At 50.3% G+C, this 20,368-nt stretch overlaps 1 long non-coding RNA gene across 1 annotated transcript; it reads left to right on the top strand.

Annotated features, from left to right (window-relative positions):
• Nucleotides 1–12,353: 12,353 nt before the first annotated feature.
• On the top strand, nt 12,354–15,502 carry LOC144892886 (uncharacterized). Its single transcript, XR_013624003.1, has 2 exons — nt 12,354–13,987; nt 14,901–15,502. It is a non-coding gene; the product is annotated as an uncharacterized LOC144892886 (long non-coding RNA).
• Nucleotides 15,503–20,368: the final 4,866 nt, after the last annotated feature.

Here is a 20,368-nt window from a genome sequence, read left to right as displayed (position 1 = left end):
CCTTGTGGTTCTGCGTGGACGTCCTGGCCTCGGTATTGGAGTAGGGACACCCCTCTGAGCATTTCGTTTCAGGATCTTTGACACCTGACCTTGAGTGATGCCACACTGCCGAGCAATAGCACGCTGTTTCATGCCGTAATTTCGTAAACCCACCACTCCATGACAAACAACATTGTCAAGTTGACAGACCATCTCCAGAGGAAGCAGCAATAACTTTTGTAGATGTGCAGCAGTTGTTTTCCACTAATACAGAATGCAACAACCCTTATATACCCGATTGTGAAGCCAATCGTCAAATGTACCTGTCCTTACATTTTGTCACTCCACCTGTGATATAATCCTGTTATTGACTTCTTGCTGCGAAAGACAGTGACATGGTTCTTTCAACAAAGACATCACCGAAGGGTAAAAGAAACTCACCAGATTGATATACTGAGTTCAGAAAGTAAACCCAAGTCAAGAAAAAAAAAATATTCCATATTAAATGCCAAGTCTGTATATATATATATATATATATATATATATATATATATATATATATATATATATATATATATATATATATATATATATATATATATATATATATATATATATATATATATAGATATATATATATATATATATATATATATATTGTTACAGACGCGGTTTTTAGATGTTATTTTACCGAGCGGTTGGTATTACCGCGTCCGAACAGTTACTCCCCAATTAGAACCCGATTCACCCAGAACTTTGGCCGTATCGCACCGCAGCTGCCCAATCTGGGAAAAGACTAAAACGACGAAACGCAAAGAGGAAAAGGAATAAAACGAGAAGACGGACAGAAGAGTAATTGGATTTATTGTACACACACAAGCAAAAAGGAGCAATCAAGTTTATTTACAACACATAAGACGCAGGTGACACAGTGCAAATTTTAGCTTACCTACAGACTTAATTAAATACCCAGGGACAGAACAAACAAAACAAACTCACGTACACAAGAAGGGTGGAAAGGCAGGAGGTGGAGGGAGAGGGAGGTCCAAGGGGGTCCTGCAGCTCAACCGGCGCGTTTAGCAGCCGCCGTTCCTTTTCGGCCCTGCTCCAAACCGCCGTTCAGGCCCCAAGTGGCTGTTGGGTGTTGCTGCTGCGGCCTCCGCTGCTTTCCCAGGACTTGTCTGACTCGTTGGTCCAAACCCTCAACTCTTTCTTGGTCCCTCACTCTTTACCACCGACTCCTCACCGCAACCAACGCAACCACTGACCACCACCACCGACTCCTCACCGCAACCAACTGACCACCGACTCCACTGACTGACCAAATGACGACTCACTCTCAACCAACTCGGCTCTCTCTCACCAAGACCAACTCACGACTCACTTCCGTGCGCGCCTTTTATAGCGCCTCCAGCGATTAAGCCGCCGGCCTTTTGGACACGCCCATCGGGGTGCTCACCTCGGCCCTGGTTGGTCGCGCGACCCTCGGGCTCCGCCCTTGATGACGACGGGCGGGCACGCCCCTCTTCCCCTCTATGACGAGGTGGAGACACGCCTTTCTTCCCCGACTCGAGCACATGGTCAATGGTGGTTTTGGAGGGGATGTAATATGGGCAATCGAGGCTCGGCAATGACGAGAGGGGATGTAATATGGGCAATCGAGGCTCGGCAATGACGAAAGGGGATGTGAAGGAAATGGGGATTTTGGGGATGGGAATGAAAGGGGATCTATTCTCTTTCACTGGTGCAATGGAGTACTTCAATTAATGGGAGACACAGCCTTACCCTAGAACGCAGAATAAGAGATAACTATCAACAGGGGTATTCTATTACTTGGCTGACGTGTATGCTTGTGGACTAATTATGGGATGCCCTTTCACCTTTACACAGCTCCGGAGGTAGGGGGGCGCAGAATAAACAATAATAATAATAATACAGCACACAATCAAAAAAATACAGTCCTCATCTCCGCAACACTGCACCCTCCTCCTCTTAGGCACGTCCCGGGCCTACAACTTTTATTTTTAGTGTGACACGTAGGTGTAGTTCCCTCTATTTTTAACCTGACCCTGAGTGCGACAGTTTTAAAACATAAATAAATGTGTCCCGCTGCTCCATTGCACCCTGCCTAACAGACTTACGCCCACAGTTAACCGAATTGCGGAATGGTCTTCAAACTATACACTGACGGTGGGGAGCATTATTTACACTTGACGCTACTTTTATTTACAAGACTAACCCAGGACCTGTGATTGTTCTTTCTGGGGGGGGAGACAGTCTGCTCTGCATCGACGCACCATGAAAGCACCCAAAAACGCACCCATACACCCCCAAGCACCAATCGGTGCAGTCACCATTGTTCAAGAATAAAAAATAAATCAACAACCCCTAACCCTGCAGGTGGTCTCTTGCTCTTCGGCTCCCTCTGCTGGTTATTATTATTTGGTCTTCCAGATGTTGTCATTCTTTTGCTTTGCTTACTGGCGGCCTATTTGTATTAAAACTTGCACCCAATGTGTCCTTTTTATTTATTTTATTTATGGCCCACAGGGCCGACTAGTGTGGTTCACCTGTGGGGCATCGGTGCCCTGTGGCCAAGGTCCGCCAGCAAGATTTCGGGCCCTCATGGCCGGTTCCAGCAGAGGGGCCATGCCCCAACCCATGGGATCCATAAGTGGTGCTCGGCCACAGACATGTGGTCCATAATGTGGTGCATCGATGCAGACAGCTGGTTCTGGGAATTTCGGGCGCACAATGGCCGACCCACGCACGCTCCCCTCGGCACCCAATGGCGCACGGGTCATGTGGGAGACAAAAGGGGAAAGACAATTGAGCGAGGGGTAAGGTCACAAGGGTACACATCAATAAGGCAATGCAAGGCGAAATGCGTACGGAGGGCGAAGTGAGAAAGCTCGTCCCTACCGTACGTCACCCCCCTGTCACCTACACTACCCTTGCCCTTACCCCATATGTACAAAAATCTACACATTTACAAATTCGTCACTACTGTCACGTCTTCCCCATATTTCCCCTATACCAAATTCGTCTCCACAATCCCTCTACTTCAAAATTTGCCATCACCAAATTCATCATCAATCCTCATAAGGAGGCAGAGATGGAACATCAAAGCACAATGTCACACCCACGTCATGATGCGTCTCACAATCCAAACATTTGCACAGTAAAAAATAATTAAACATGGCATGGTGCGGAGTACCTGTCACCTCAGGTGAGTGGATGCAGATGGTGCGAGGAGATCCTTCATCCTAACTATCCTCTAAATGATTTTAACACACTTTACACTACCCGGGGTCTTTCCCTGCCAATCCATTGGCCAACTTACACTATGGGTTCTAACAACCAATTCCCATTGACCAAACTGTGGTGCTTCTCAATTTGGGGTCTCACTCCCCCGATTCATCTCCCGGTGCCCTTGCACAATTTCTGGGCTGTGACGTGTAGCTCTCCCAGCAGGTCTACCCACCTGCACACCTCCACCACTGCAGTTGCCACCCGAGCTTACCTAGCTCCTCACCCTAACCTAACTAACTGGGGACAGCCCCTCCTGGCTCTGTCACCCCACTCGGTGCCCTCTGGCACTGGGCTACCCGGGTCCGTCCTCCGGATCCTCGGGCCCCATCCACAACAACTACTACCGGCTCCCAGAGCCCACCTGCGGCCTCACCTGGCCGACATCCTCACAGTGGTGGAGCGCCCAACCAACTACACACACTAACAGGCTACACGCCCAGCCATTTCCACGACACTAATGCACCCATCCAAAGACCATTCTTTCACCCGCACCACAGATGCCAATATCCAACCACAATTTACCTGTACCCTCTACCTAACACTTACACTACCCGCCCCGGGTATTCGTGATGGGGGTCCACTCTTCCCCCATTCACACCTTCGCACCATCCACTCCACTCCACAATTTCCACCATACTCACTCCACGACCATCCATTCCAATACTCCATTTATTCCACACTACCATTCTCCATACCTGCTGTTGCACACCTGTGCCCTCACACCTGGTGCCACCTGCACCCTCCTTTCTTCCTGGACCATTTGGTCATCACAATACACATCATCATCACTCACTCATACACTGCTCCATACACCTGTTCAGTTGCACACCTGTGCAATCACACCTGTTCAATCCTCACACACACGGCATCATCTCATCTAACTACTCCCCTCTGAAACTTGCGCTTCCCAGTCGTCCCTTTAAACTATTGCGCTCCCACGTCATTATAATCCACACTAAACTACCTGCGTCCCCACTACAGGTATCAGTCACTATCTAATCTTAACGTTACCTAATGTCATCTTCGCTAGATCCCTACACACGATATATCCTAACCCACCCGGGCTAGTTTTCACTGCCATCAACCCCATAAACTATAGCGCATTTGCCCCACGTCTGTGAGGGATGGTGGATTTGCCATCCCACCACATCGGGGGTCTCTCACTATAAATTTTGTTCGTCCAAATTCCAACCAATTCAAAAATTTTCCATTTACTGCCAATTCTACCCACTATTATAAATTTCGTATCAATTCACGATCACTATCACTATCACCATCATCACAGTCCACTATATCCTAGCCTCGGTGCGTCGTGACATCATTAAACTCGGTTCGTAAAGCCGAGCAATGAATTTGGGTGGTTTGGTCGCCTGCAGGTTGAATCCGTCCGGCTTTCGGTTCAAGGGAGGTGGTTTGGTTGGACCGAGGTTCCACGCACCATCTCGGCGCGGCACCTCGCGGTCCCGGGCCCGATGGCTCAATCTCCCCTGGTCGGAACCCCGTCCCCACGAGGGGGCACCGTACCGCTTCCTCCCACTCGCCCTTGAACCGGACCGGTCGCCTCGCCCGCCAAGGCCCGGACTCGACCGTGCGGGGCGGGGCCAAGCCCGAATCGGCAACGACGCTTCGAAGAGAAGCGACGCAGCATCGATCCGCGCCGGGCCTCGCACCCAACAAAGCACACCGCGCCCCGAGTGCTCGCATCGGCTATCCGTCGCCCTAACCACTAACCCGGTTACCGTCGATGCTTCACTTGCATGCTCACACGCATACGCTACCCCTTTCACCCTCACAAAACCCGGCGTTCCAACGCCGTCCGTACATTCCACCAACGCTCTCCCTGTTACACACCACCCCTCTCGCGCACACTCTTGCGCACACTTTGGTCCACACCTCTCCTCCGTTACGTCCTCCGTAACACTCACCATGGGCGTGCACTCTTGCATCCCCCCACTAACGCGCTCACATGGGCTCTCCCACACCCGCGCTACCACTAACTCAGGTGTGCTTCCTCGCACACCCTCAACCATTCCAAGCGTGCATTCTCGCACCCGCTCCACCACCAACTCACTCCTTGTGTCACACTCCGTACACCCCGACGTGCATTCTCGCTCGCACTCGGTTTCACACTCGCGCTTCGTAACACGCTCACCCCTTGACGCACACTTTTTATTGCTCTCACTCCCTGTGTCACACTCCGTACACCCCGACGTGCATTCTCGCTCGCACTCGGTTTCACTCCCACACTTTATAACACACCCACTCGCCGACGCACACTTTTTCCTCCCACGCGTGCCATTTCCATTCGCACGGGACCCTTCACCAACGCCCGGATGCCTCCTCGATCCCAAGCGCGCGAAAATTCTTTTGTCGCCAAACATCCTTTTACAAAATCTCCCCGCACAATACACAACAGCACGTCTCACCTTCGGGGTTCTTCTTCCTCCCTGCACCAAAACCTGCAAACTTCCATTTGGATTAGCGAGTACATCATCATGATTTGAGCAGGGACTTTGTACATTTTCCATTTCTCCCTGCAATTCCCGGGCTACCTCCGTCATCTCTTCAATTTCAATGCCCAATTCCGCTTTATCTTTACTCACCTCGACGACCGCTGGCTTTAATAAAACACCCTTTACCTCATCGGTCGCCGGCTTTTCCAAACCCCGTGTCGCGATTTCTACCCCCGTCATTGTACCCGTGCTTTCCTCCGCTTCGCTCAACCGGCGCTTCTCGACCCGCTTTACCTCCTCGTGCACCCCTGGGACCCTTTCGCCCAACTTGCGGTCTCTGTCCCTCTGCTCCCTTTCCTTCCTATCGGCCCTCATTCCGTTTATTGTTGCTTCAATTTGCTCACTCTGAGCCTCCATCCGGTTCTCCATTTGTTCCATTCGTTCACCCTGAGCATCCATTTCCTTACTCAATTTCTCCCCGTTTATTCTCAGCATCTCGGCGAATTGCGCCATGAAGTCCCCCACATCAAAGCCCGCTACTACGGTCACGGGCGCGGCAAAATTTGGTGCCGCTGTAGCCACGTGCGCGAGAGCGCCATTTTGTGCACCTGATACCCCCTCAACCACACCTTCTTTACTCTCCTCCACCCTTTCCTCCACATACATTTCCCCGAGGTCCTGGGTCGATTCTACCCCGTCTATCTCTCCCACCGGCATCCCGTCGCCTTGACCAGCCATGGCGCGATTTCAAAATTCGGGTTTTGTAAAACAAAACAAATTTCGGCCGCTCCAAATTTTGACCAAATTTTTTTTTTTTTAGATGTTTTAAAAATTTGGTTCGGGCCCCGAATCTCACTCCCAGACACCAATTGTTACAGACGCGGTTTTTAGATGTTATTTTACCGAGCGGTTGGTATTACCGCGTCCGAACAGTTACTCCCCAATTAGAACCCGATTCACCCAGAACTTTGGCCGTATCGCACCGCAGCTGCCCAATCTGGGAAAAGACTAAAACGACGAAACGCAAAGAGGAAAAGGAATAAAATGAGAAGACGGACAGAAGAGTAATTGGATTTATTGTACACACACAAGCAAAAAGGAGCAATCAAGTTTATTTACAACACATAAGACGCAGGTGACACAGTGCAAATTTTAGCTTACCTACAGACTTAATTAAATACCCAGGGACAGAACAAACAAAACAAACTCACGTACACAAGAAGGGTGGAAAGGCAGGAGGTGGATGGCTGGAGGGAGAGGGAGGTCCAAGGGGGTCCTGCAGCTCAACCGGCGCGTTTAGCAGCCGCCGTTCCTTTTCGGCCCTGCTCCAAACCGCCGTTCAGGCCCCAAGTGGCTGTTGGGTGTTGCTGCTGCGGCCTCCGCTGCTTTCCCAGGACTTGTCTGACTCGTTGGTCCAAACCCTCAACTCTTTCTTGGTCCCTCACTCTTTACCACCGACTCCTCACCGCAACCAACGCAACCACTGACCACCACCACCGACTCCTCACCGCAACCAACTGACCACCGACTCCACTGACTGACCAAATGACGACTCACTCTCAACCAACTCAGCTCTCTCTCACCAAGACCAACTCACGACTCACTTCCGTGCGCGCCTTTTATAGCGCCTCCAGCGATTAAGCCGCCGGCCTTTTGGACACGCCCATCGGGGTGCTCACCTCGGCCCTGGTTGGTCGCGCGACCCTCGGGCTCCGCCCTTGATGACGACGGGCGGGCACGCCCCTCTTCCCCTCTATGACGAGGTGGAGACACGCCTTTCTTCCCCGACTCGAGCACATGGTCAATGGTGGTTTTGGAGGGGATGTAATATGGGTAATCGAGGCTCGGCAATGACGAGAGGGGATGTAATATGGGCAATCGAGGCTCGGCAATGACGAAAGGGGATGTGAAGGAAATGGGGATTTTGGGGATGGGAATGAAAGGGGATCTATTCTCTTTCACTGGTGCAATGGAGTACTTCAATTAATGGGAGACACAGCCTTACCCGAGAACACAGAATAAGAGATAACTATCAACAGGGGTATTCTATTACTTGGCTGACGTGTATGCTTGTGGACTAATTATGGGATGCCCTTTCACCTTTACACAGCTCCGGAGGTAGGGGGGCGCAGAATAAACAATAATAATAATAATACAGCACACAATCAAAAAAATACAGTCCTCATCTCCGCAACAATATATATATATATATATATATATATATATATATATATATATATATATATATATATATATATATATATTGTTGCGAATATGGAATTTGGCCTCCATATCCGCTTGTAAATATTCCCCTATTTCTCCAATACTCCCCAACTTTCCCCGATCCCCCATTCCCTAGTCCCATTGCATGTAAACAACAATCAGTAGAGCCGACCTTCCCCTTATTCCCCCATTAAATGTCGTGCCCAGGTCCACCGCACCACACGTAGACAACTTTCGGACATCTTGCTAGTTATTCTTAGTCTATGTCAGTTAAGGCCTCGTTTCCATTAATTATGACTCTTCGTTGCACCAGAATGTGATTATATGGCATCAGTAGTGAGTTTAGGACCTTTCCCATACCTCCTTCCATCTTCTTCCCCAACAATTACAACAACAACAGAGGGGCACGGCGCTGCGCGGGGGGGAGTGTGCGTCCTCCCACCGGCTCGGTTAGCCGCCATCGACAATACGCTCGAGACAACGCGCTCCAGACCATGCGCTCCACGGGGTTACCACAAAGGGGCTCCTTGTCAGCTCCTCGTCAAGGGCGGAGCCGGTAACCCCCCCCGCACGCACCCAATGAGAAGCAACGTGCCGACTCCACGAGGCGGAGCTAACGAGCCGAGGGCGTGTCACTCCCCGCCGGATATACGCGGCCACGTACCGGACGTGACGTCAGATGCGCCCCCAGCTGGAGAAAGAACGTTGCCTGCGATCGCTGAGAGAGAAAGACCCGCCTGAGAAAGAACGTCCCCTCCGAGCGCTGTGACCTCCCCGTATCTTTGGACCGGACTGTACCCTGCTTTGAGCCAAGAGTGCACCTTGAGCCATCGCTATCTGCCTTTCCTAGCCATCAATCCCCGTGTGAGTCAGCCGTTGTCCCGTTTACCTGTCGTCTGTCCGGGGTCAATATAAGAGTGTGTCTAAGTGCCTGTCTTTCTGTGATATACCTCTAGCCCCTGTAATCTAACCTTTCCGTACGAATATAATTGAGAATCGAAACATTGGTGTCTGTCATTATAATTCAGCCGTGTGTCTTCTTTTCCTTTATTGATCCAGCGTAGCGCGGCTCCGTCAACGTCGAGTATAATCGGGTAATTTGTGCGGACACGACGGCCATTCCGCTCGGCCCACCTTAACATCAAAGTCGTGTCTGTAACAATTGGTTGTCAGGAGTTGGATTCGAACCTGGGACTAAATTTATTTAGCCCAAATTTTGGACACCAATTGTGTTAGTTTGTAACAATTGGTGTCGAGGAGTGAGATTCGGACCCGGGACTAAATTAGTTAGGCCCAAATTTTGGGAGGGAAAATCGAGCCGGAGCGCGTACGGCGCTCGACCGAATCGATTCGGAGCGCGGTCCCGCGGTTACTGCGCTCGCCGAAATTATAACGAAAAAATAAAAAATAAAAAAATTTGGATTTGTTTTACGAAACTCGAATTTTGCAAGTCGCGCTATGGCGGATCAAGACGGCTGGGGTCCGGTAGGGGAGAGTGAAGCAGGGTCGGTCCAGGACCAAATTGAGACACGTGAGGAGAGCGAAACAGCGAGGGTAGCAAGCACGCAAAATGGCGCCTCGCACATAGCTACGGCGGCCGCACCCGCTGCACAAGTGGGAGGGATGGCCCAGATGCAGGTCCTCATGGAGCAATTTATGGCGCAAATGCAGGCGTCCCTCAAACTGCAGAGTAACCAATTGGGGAACCGGATGGATGCTCAGAGTGAGCAAATGAGGGTTGATAGTGGGCGATTAGAGGGCCAAATGGGGGTAATGAGGGACGAAGCGAGGGGTACCGGTGAGGGATTAGAAAAGAAATTTGAGGGGTTAGACAACGGGATAAAAGAGGTGAAAAATGGGTTAATGGGGGTAGAAAATAGAATGGCTGCCCAGGAGAATCAGATAAAAGAGGTGAAAAATGGGTTAGAGGGGTTAGAAAACAGTATGGAAGGCAAATTGAGGGACATGAGGGACCAAGCGGAAAGGGAAGTTAAACAAATGGAGCAGCAGATAGAGGGGGTCAGAATGGGGGTAGAAACCAAACTGGATGCTCACAGGGAGGAAATGGAGCAGATGAGGGTGGCATCTGGGCAGGAGATGCAAGTGATGGGAGAGGAGATTAGAAGAGGTGTGAGTGAGGAGGTCGGAGGAGTGCGCGAGGAGGTGAGGCACTGTAAGGAGCACATGGAGAAGGAGGTGAGAAAGGGGACTGTAAAGTTACAGGGGGGCATAGAGGTCCTGACGCAGGAGGTGGAACAGCTGACGGAGGGACAAAAAGAACTAACGGAGCAGGTTCAAAGGAACACTGCGGTATTAGGAGGATTAAAAGTGACACAGAAAGAACTAAAAGACGACTTGATAGCGACGAAGAGGGAATGTCAGATGGTACGTGAGGGACTGACAACGAGGTTGGACGAGGTGGTAGAGGTAATGGAGACGAAGGACCGGCAGGTGAGGACGCACATGGAAACGGTCAAGGTAGCCTTGGAGGACGAGCTTGAGGAGACGTACCGGGGAATAAAAGAGGTGAAGCACAAATTAGAAGAAGTGGAAGAAGGGATGAGCGAAATTAAGAAGCGACGGAGAGGGGATAACAAAGAGATAAAAGAGGAGATAAAAGAATTGGTCCAAAGTCTGTGTTTGGATCGTGATGATGTGCTCATTAACCGGATGAGGGATTCGCAGGTGATGGAGGAGAAGCGAAGAGGAAGAGGACCCGGTGTAAGTGGTGACCAATATGGTCGTGCGTATGATGCGCCAGGGGATTTAAGAAGCTTGGGGGTCGAGATGGACCCGGGTGTTCGTGAGAGGCCGTGGGTGAAGTGTGCGACAGGTCTGGTGTGCGAAAAAGGAGGTGTGCGAGAAAATCCGACTCTGGGGTGTGTGAGGAAAAAGTGCGTGCCAAGGAGTGAGGGTGCTGGCGAGAGTGAGTCGGTCGTAGCGTGTGTGCGAGGGAGCACATGGAAGCGCGGGGTGGTGAGTGTTACAGAGGGTGTGACGGGAGAGTGTGCGCAAGAGTGTGCGCGAGAAAGGTGTGTGACGGACAGGTGCATGAGGAAAGAGTGCGCTGTCAGAAGTAAGGAAGAGTGTCCACCTGTGGTGAGTGTTACAGAGGGTGTAACGGGAGAGTGTGCGTGAGAAAGGTGTGTGACGGACAGGTGCATGAGGAAAGAGTGTGCTGTCAAGAGTAAGGGTGAGTGCGTTGTCACGAGTGGAGGTGAGAGTGGTGAGAGTGACAAGGAGAGTGAGTTGGTTGTGACAGGTGAGCGAGGATGTACACCTGGGATGGAAGGATGCACACCTGGAATGGTAGAGCGTGAGTGGGAATGCACGCTGGAGTTGGTGGTGAGGCACGTGGTTGGGTGTGCGAATGAGAGCACACCTGTGATTGTCACAGAGGAGGTGACCGAGGAGGGGGCGCGAAGAGGTGTTTTGGTGAGGTGTGCGACCAACGAATGTGTGCCAAGGTGTTCGGTGGTCAGGTGTGTGACCAAGGCTGTGAGTGGAATGAGGGTACCTGGGTGTGTAAGGAAAGGTACGAGGAGCATGGGCACGGCTGGATGTGTGAGCAAGGAACGGGCTGCGGGGTGTAAGCATGCAGGTGAGGCATCGAAGGTAAACGGGTTAGAGGTTAGAGCGACTTTTAGCCGAAGCGGGCCCTCGGTGCGTGCCGGGCCTCGCTTTGAACGGCCGCGTCCGTGCTCCACTAGGCGGAGCTGGCAGCCCGATAGAAAGGGTCGTCATGGCGACCACTTTTTGGTGAGACGTGCCGGCAGGTCGAGAGCGGGACATTGGATGGCTCCGTGCCGAGATGGTGCGTGGGATCTCGGCACGGGTAAGCCCCCGTCCCTGCCCCGAATGCCGGACGCATCCAGCCGCCGGCACAAAACAACCAGCATCCATTGCTTGGCTTTACGAAGCCGGGCTTTGGACAGGGATTGGCGCACCGAGAGGTATTAGTGAGTAGACTGGGTGATGAGGTTAGTGTTTTGGACCCAAAATTGGAGAAAAACAAAATTTGATGATTGGCAAGGGATTGGCCGTAGTGATTGGCAGATGATGGGCAGTGATTGGCAAATTTTTAATTTGTTGAAATTTGATGTGCAAAATTGGTAGTGAGAGACCCCCGATGTGGTGGGATGGCAAATCCACCATCTTTCCCATGAGGGGGGCAAAGGAGCAATAGCTTATGGGGTGTATGGCAGTGAAAACTAGCCCGGGTGGGTTAGGATATTGTGTGTAGGGATCTAGAGAAGATGACCTTAGGTAACGTTAAGTTAGGTAGTGACTGATACCTGTAGTGGGGACGCAGGTAGATTAGTGTGGATGATAATGACGAGGGAGCGCAATAGTTTAAAGGGACGACTGGGAAGCGCAAGTTTCAGAAGGGAGTAGTTAGCTGAGATGATGCCGTGTGTGTGAGAATTGAACAGGTGTGATTGCACAGGTGTGCAACTGGACAGGTGTGTGGAACCGTGTATGAGTAGTGAGTGTTGTGGATCAGCGCGAATGCGCTTGGGGAGAGAAGGGTGCAGGTGGCACCAGGTGTGAGAGCACAGGTGTGCAAGTACAGGTGTGGGGAGAGAGTTGGAGTAAGTGGTACGGAGTGGTGTGCATGGTGCGAAGGTGTGGATGGGGGAAGAGTGGACCCCTTTCACGAGTACCCGGGGCGGGTAGTGTAAGTGTTAGGTAGAGGGTACAGGTAAATTGTGGTTGGATATTGGCATTTGTGGTGCGGTTGCAGAATGGTGTTGTGGATGGGTGCATTAGTGTTGTGGAAATGGCTGGGCGTGTAGCCTGTTAGTGTGTGTAGTTGGTTGGGCACTCCACCACTGTGAGGATGTCGGCCAGGTGAGGCCGCAGGTGGGCTCTGGGAGCCGGTAGAGTTGTGGATGGGGCCCGAGGATCCGGAGGACGGACCCGGGTAGCCCAGTGCCAGAGAGGGCACCGAGTGGGGAGAGTGCCAGAGGGCCTTCCCCAGGTAGTTAGGTTAGGGTAAGGAGCAGGTAAGCTCGGAGGCAACCGCAGTGGTGGAGGTGTGCAGGTGGGTAGACCCACTGGGAGAGGTACATGCCGCAGCCCAGAAATTGTGCGAGGGCACCGGGAGATGAATCGGGGGAGTGAGACCCCAAATTGAAAAGCACCACAGTTTGGCCAATGGGAATTGGTTTTTAGAACCCATAGTGTAAGAGGGCCAATGGTTTGGCCGGAGAAAGACCCCGGGTAGTGTAAAGTTGTTAAAGTCATTTAGGAAATAGTTAGGATTAATGAACCTGTCGCACCATACGCAGCCACTTACCTGTGGTGATGATGATGACTCCACACCTGTGTTTTCTTTGTTTGTTGCAGGAAGTAAGAATTGTTGTGAGGATTTGTGAGACGCATCACGACGTGGATGAGACATTGGGGTGATTCCATCTCTCCCTCCCTAGGAGGGACTGATGATGAATTGGTAATGGCAAATTTTGATGTGCAGTTGGAGATGGCAAATTATGATGTTGAGTTGAAAATGGCAAATTTGATTGGTTAGGAGGGAGAGAAGACGAATTTGGTTTATGGGAGGAACGGGGAAGACAGTAGGGATGTTTGTTGATTTGTAAAGTAGATGTTTATGGGTAGTGTTGTGTTTTGTGGATACAGTAAGGGGTAAGGGAGGGGCCATGTAGGTTACCTGGTGGGGGGGGGGCGTACGATAGGAACGTACCTGTCTCACCTGGTTCCCATGTGCCCCCAGTGTGCATCACCTTACATTGCGTGCACTTTTGCGCCCTTACCACCTTACTCACTTGTCTGCTTCTTTTGTCTCCCACCTCCGAGGATCTGGCTTTGGGGTAGAGAGAGAGGAGAGAGAGGTGCTGGCTGCGCAGTTGTGGGCCTGCACTTTCGCTGTTTGCTGCCGGGATCGATACACCATATGGACCGCAATGTTTGTGGCCACCCACAATGGACTGCAGTTCGTTTGCGGCCAAGCACCACCCGGGGATGGACCTATGGGTCAACGTGGCACCTATGCCATACAGGTGAACCACTTTTAGTTAACACCAAGTGCACCACAAGAAGAGCAAGAGACACCTGCAGGGTTAGGGGTTGTCGAATTTATTTTTATTCCAATGAACAATGGTGACTGCACCGATTGGTGGTGGGGTGGTGCTTTTGATGCTGGGAAAGGGTGCTCTGCACGTTATTAAAGGCCGTCGGCCACAGAGCACTCGTGGGTTGGTGTATCGATGTTGGCAAGCGCGCTCTCTCTATGCATAACATCTGCATGTGTTCCTCCAAAAACAGGTCCTGGATCGTAGTGTAAATAGCAGCGTAGTCGTGTAAATAATGCTCCCTACCGGCTGTATGTTTAGTTTGCGAATTCTTTCCGGATTCGGTTATCCTGTGGGTGTGCTTCTGTGAGGAGAAGGGTGCAACGTCGCAGGGGGACATATTTACTCATTTGTGAATATCTGTAAAACTGTCGCACTCAGGGTAGAGTTAATAGTAGAGGGAACTACATTGCGTGCCACACTAAACTAGGTAAAAATTTATCGGGTCGGGACGCCCCGAGGGTAGAGAAGGGTGCAATGTTGCGAATATGGAATTTGGCCTCCATATCCGCTTGTAAATATTCCCCTATTTCTCCAATACTCCCCAACTTTCCCCGATCCCCCATTCCCTAGTCCCATTGCATGTAAACAACAATCAGTAGAGCCGACCTTCCCCTTATTCCCCCATTAAATGTCGTGCCCAGGTCCACCGCACCACACGTAGACAACTTTCGGACATCTTGCTAGTTATTCTTAGTCTATGTCAGTTAAGGCCTCGTTTCCATTAATTAATTATGACTCTTCGTTGCACCAGAATGTGATTATATGGCATCAGTAGTGAGTTTAGGACCTTTCCCATACCTCCTTCCATCTTCTTCCCCAACAATTACAACAACAACAGAGGGGCACGGCGCTGCGCGGGGGGGAGTGTGCGTCCTCCCACCGGCTCGGTTAGCCGCCATCGACAATACGCTCGAGACAACGCGCTCCAGACCATGCGCTCCACGGGGTTACCACAAAGGGGCTCCTTGTCAGCTCCTCGTCAAGGGCGGAGCCGGTAACCCCCCCCGCACGCACCCAATGAGAAGCAACGTGCCGATTCCACGAGGCGGAGCTAACGAGCCGAGGGCGTGTCACTCCCCGCCGGATATACGCGGCCACGTACCGGACGTGACGTCAGATGCGCCCCCAGCTGGAGAAAGAACGTTGCCTGCGATCGCTGAGAGAGAAAGACCCGCCTGAGAAAGAACGTCCCCTCCGAGCGCTGTGACCTCCCCGTATCTTTGGACCGGACTGTACCCTGCTTTGAGCCAAGAGTGCACCTTGAGCCATCGCTATCTGCCTTTCCTAGCCATCAATCCCCGTGTGAGTCAGCCGTTGTCCCGTTTACCTGTCGTCTGTCCGGGGTCAATATAAGAGTGTGTCTAAGTGCCTGTCTTTCTGTGATATACCTCTAGCCCCTGTAATCTAACCTTTCCGTACGAATATAATTGAGAATCGAAACATTGGTGTCTGTCATTATAATTCAGCCGTGTGTCTTCTTTTCCTTTATTGATCCAGCGTAGCGCGGCTCCGTCAACGTCGAGTATAATCGGGTAATTTGTGCGGACACGACGGCCATTCCGCTCGGCCCACCTTAACATCAAAGTCGTGTCTGTAACAATATATATATATATCTATATATATATATATATATATATATATATATATATATATATATATATATATATATATATAATCTTCATAAAATTTACGTATCTTCACATAAAAAATATATAATCTCAATAAAATGTATGTAGGTTAACATGTATACTGTGTATATATATATATATATATATATATATATATATATATATATATATATATATATATATATATATGTATATATATATATATATATATATATATATATATATATATATACCGACTTGGCATTTAATATGGATTTTTTTTTGTGGGGGTGAACTTACTTTTCAAGATGACTTAGAACCAAAAGTTCATTGGAATTCTGTTTAAATTATTCTCGAATTTGTTATTGTGCCCTTTAAAAGAAACAAAAACCACATTTGACATTTCGAAGCAAATAAATTGATCCTTGAAAGTGATGTTAACTGATATCGAACTCAATTCACGGACAGTACTGTGTTAAACTTCTGTACATTTTCCAGAAGTATTTCTTTATTTTGCACATTAGGCCAAAAAATTTTTTTAACAAAAACAAAAGTGAAATTACGACTGGGATTACGGACAGTAAAATTACAGTTCAGTACCTCGGGTAACCCCCACGAGCATTCAGGAGAGCACGTACACGTTGAGGCATGCTGTTCACGAGATTTGCCAAGGTTTGCACAGGAATCGCTTGCCATGCAGTGACAATAGCCTGCTGCAATTCACGCACAGAGGTCGGCTGCTGGTCCAAGTGGTCGATTTGACGCGTTAATTCTGCCCACAAGTTCTCTATCGGATTCATATCCGGGGACATGGCAGGCCACTCCATATGCTCTACACCACGGTCAGCAAGAAAGTGTTGGATCATGCCAGCACGATGAGGCCGTGCATTGTCATCTTGGAAGACAAAGTTTCCTCGAAAGGCTGCACGAGCAAATGGAAGCAATGTTTCTTCCAGAATGGCCCTGTACTTGAACTGGTTCAGGTTTCCATTTAGAACAACCAGGTCAGTTTTGCCCCCTGCATGAAAAGCAACCCAAACGGTCACCCCACCACCTCCAGCTTGGACTCTTGGCACTATACAATCTTTGTTGTAGGCTTCATGCACTTGTCTGCGCACTCTGACGCGGCCATCTTGACGATAGACCAGAAATCTAGACTCGTCACTGAAGATCACGTGATTCCAGTGTCCTGGCTGCCATTGACGGTGCTCTCTGGCCCACTGCAATCGGCGCTGGCTGTGTTGTCTGGTCAGGCGTGGCTTTCTCAGGGGACGCCTGGCACGATAGCCTGCTTGAACCAGTCGTTGGTTGACTAGCCTTCTGGATACAGGCACATTTGTCAGTTGCTGCCACTCAGCCCTAAGCCGATTAGCTGACTTGGTACGGCCATTGCGGACTAACCGGTGCAGCTGGCGATCATCCCTCCTTGTGGTTCTGCGGGGACGTCCTGGCCTCGGTATTGGAGTAGGGACACCCCTCTGAGCATTTTGTTTCAGGATCTTTGACACCTGACCTTGAGTGATGCCATACTGCCGAGGAATAGCATGCTGTTTCATGCCGTAATTTCGTAAAGCCACCACTCCATGACAAACAGCATTGTCGAGTTGACGGACCATCTCTAGAGGAAGCGGCAATAACTTTTGGAGATGTGCAGCAGTTGTTTTCCACTAATACAGAACGCAACAACCCTTGTATACCCGACTGTGAAGCCAATCATCAAATGCACCTGTCCGTACATTTTGCCATGCCACCTGTGATATAATCCTGTTGTTGACTTCTTGCTGCGACAGACAATCAGTGACATGGTTCTTTTAACAAATAAATCACCAAAGTGTAAAAGAAACTCACCAGATTGATATACTGAGTTCAGAAAGTAAACCCAAGTCAAGAAAAAAAAAAATTCCATATTAAATGCCAAGTCTGTATATATATATATATATATAGTGTTGCGGTTTTGAGTCTGTCAAGTGAGCCTAATAAAGGTTAAACTTTGCCCCCCATAGTTAGTCACACAAGCAACATGTAGCCTCGCGATAGTATAGTTATGTCTTAGTATTTGTAAGCTTAGTCCTTTTCCTTTGTTAGTTCTGCGTTGAGTAGAGCCAGGAGAATAGGCCCTACTTCTACCGATCATTCTACATCCATAGGCTTGATCCATTTTGCTAAGCATTAGTTCATTATTGGGCGAGTTGACACGAGGCAGGCCAAGGAAGGTCGGGGCGGAGTCGAGGGTGGAGCGGCGGAAGCGCTGACTGTAAGCACGAGCCGCCAATCAGAGCTCGGAGGTGGTGTCGGTGGCGTGGCGTGAGAGGGCGTGGTGAGAAGGTTCGAGTGAGTTCCAGAAGGTTCGGGGGGCATAGCTGTAAACCCGCTGCGCAAAAGCCCTCAAGAGGACTCGAAGAGGAACGTAGGGCTTACAGCAGAGGACTTGCGGCAAAAGGATTGGCGAAAGAACTTGATGAGCGGTGAAAGCTGTTGAGCAGAGAACTTGCACGAGAACGCGTGCGCTAACCAGCTCGGAGGATCGAAGAAGACGAGTTGGCCGTGTGTGCGAACACTACATATACGCGGGCGCAGCCAGACACGCTTATAACGAATACAGCGCATTTGAGAAGAGAGTGAGCAAGGCTGAGTAACCGCCAGCCACGCTAAAGTCCGCCCTCTGCCGTTCCGCCCCATCATCTGTTTGTTCGGGAGACGCGCTATGAGTCCCTACCTTTGCCTGACACCATCTTCGCGGGACGTGCCGGGGCCGTGGAGAGCCGAATGGGGACCATCTCTCGACGCATTGGGGAACACCTGCCCATCTGCAATTCCCGGTGTGAGTGTGAGACGGGCCCGTTGTCCAAGGGATAAGTTAAGACTGCTTGAGGTTGCTCTGTGTCTCTTCGTCCTTGAACTTGTATATACGTGTGGGAATCATTAAACCCATTTGTTCTTCTTTTCTTCCTGATTCGATCGTTCCTGTGGTTTCCTCATTTGACTAAGCGTGGCACGAATAAGATCGCTCCAATCGGGTTCCAATATCTAGGTAACTGCGCGGACCACGTGTACGCAATCCGCTCGGCGTACTCAAACCACACGTGGTTCATGCGAGGCTTGTTTCCTCGCTCCCAGGGCAGCGCGCGGAATTAGGTACGAGCGAAAAGTAGTCCCGAAACCATACTCCGCGTGTGTCCGAGAGGGACGTCTCAAGTCTCGGTTCCGCCAGGCCCAGCAAAGACGAGGGGATTAATCCCCCCTTGGTAAGGGGAAGAAGGCCTGCGTAGAGAACCGCAACAATTGGTGTCGGGGAGTGGGATTTGGAACCTGGGACAAAATTTTTAGACAAAATTTTGGACACCAAATTTACATATTGGCAGTAACATTTGATGTCCAGGAGTTGGGATTTGGAACCCGAACCAAATTTTTTTTGGACGAATTGGCCCCAAAATCACGAGTGACCGAAATGTAGTTTTAAAATCAAAAATTTTAATTCGTACCAAGGCTAGCCAAAGCGGTCGAATGCCGGTGGGGGTAGAAGATGGGGTAGAAATAGATGAAAAATTAATGACCCAGGACCCACTTGAAGAATTGGGAGAAGAGGAGTACATTGATGAGGGGCCGGCAGTAGGGGAAGAAAATGGCGGCACCTCGCACATGGCGGCGAGAGCCGAGCCCGCTGTACCAACGGTCTTTGACCTGCAGCAGTTCATGGCACGGTTCAGCGAATACATGGCAGTGTCAAGGTGTGACAATGATAAAAGGAGTAAGGAAATGAAAGAAATAATGGACGAAGTAAGGGGTAGCAAGGTGCGAATTGATTGCAAAAATGGATGCCCGGATACCAGAGTCAGAAAAGAACATAAAAAAAGATGAGGGAGGAATCCAGGTGTGATATAGAAAAAGTGGGGAAGGACATTGGGCGCAAGCCGAGCGAGAAGGTCGCATTGGTACGCGACAAGGTAACGTGGTGTGAGGAACACGGGGAGAGCGAGGTAGAGCAGAGCGCGGCTCCATTGACCGAGGGAAGAGAAATCGCGACTCGGGGTGTAGAAGAGCCGACGGCCGCCGAATTGGACAGGGCAAATTCATGTGCGCCGGCGGTCGTCGAGGAAAAATAAATGATTTTCGTTGAAATTGGGGCCGAAGAGACAGAAGAGTTGGGAAATGAATCGCGGGAGGAAAAAATGGAATCCGCGCAAAGTCCGTGTTCGCATCATGATGTCGTGCTTGCTAACAAAATGGAAGGTTTGCAGGTGCTGGCGGAGAAGAGAATCCCCAAGGTGAGTAGGGGTGTGAATGGCGTGAAAGTGTTTGGCGGGAAAAGATTTTTGGCGCGCTTGGGGCATAGACGAAGCCCGGGCGCTCGTGGAAGGTCCTTTGCGCGGTGTACGAGGGCGACTGGCGCGCGTGTGCGAGAGAAGTGTGCACCGGAGCGCGAGTGTATGGCGGAATATGAGTGGGAAGAGTGCGTCGAAGAAGAGTGTGTTACAGAGTGTGCGATAGCCGAGGAGAGTGAGAGAGAATGCACACCAGAGTGTGTTGTAGAGAGTGTGCAGGAGTGCACACCAGAGCATGTGATTGGGTGTGTACCAGGAGAGTGCACACCCGTGGACGTTACGGAGTACGTGACGAGTGCGTGTGTAACAGAAAAGTGTGTGATAATGGAGTGTGTGAGTGGTATGAGTGCGCCAGGGTGTGCGCGAGGGTGTGTGAT

The sequence above is a fragment of the Myxine glutinosa genome, chromosome 7 (genome assembly GCF_964187855.1).
Source record: "Myxine glutinosa chromosome 7, kmMyxGlut1.1, whole genome shotgun sequence".
In the NCBI taxonomy this organism is placed as follows: domain Eukaryota; kingdom Metazoa; phylum Chordata; class Myxini; order Myxiniformes; family Myxinidae; genus Myxine; species Myxine glutinosa.
Note: the sequence above shows the minus strand (reverse complement) of the source record. Positions and strands in the feature narration are given on the sequence as shown.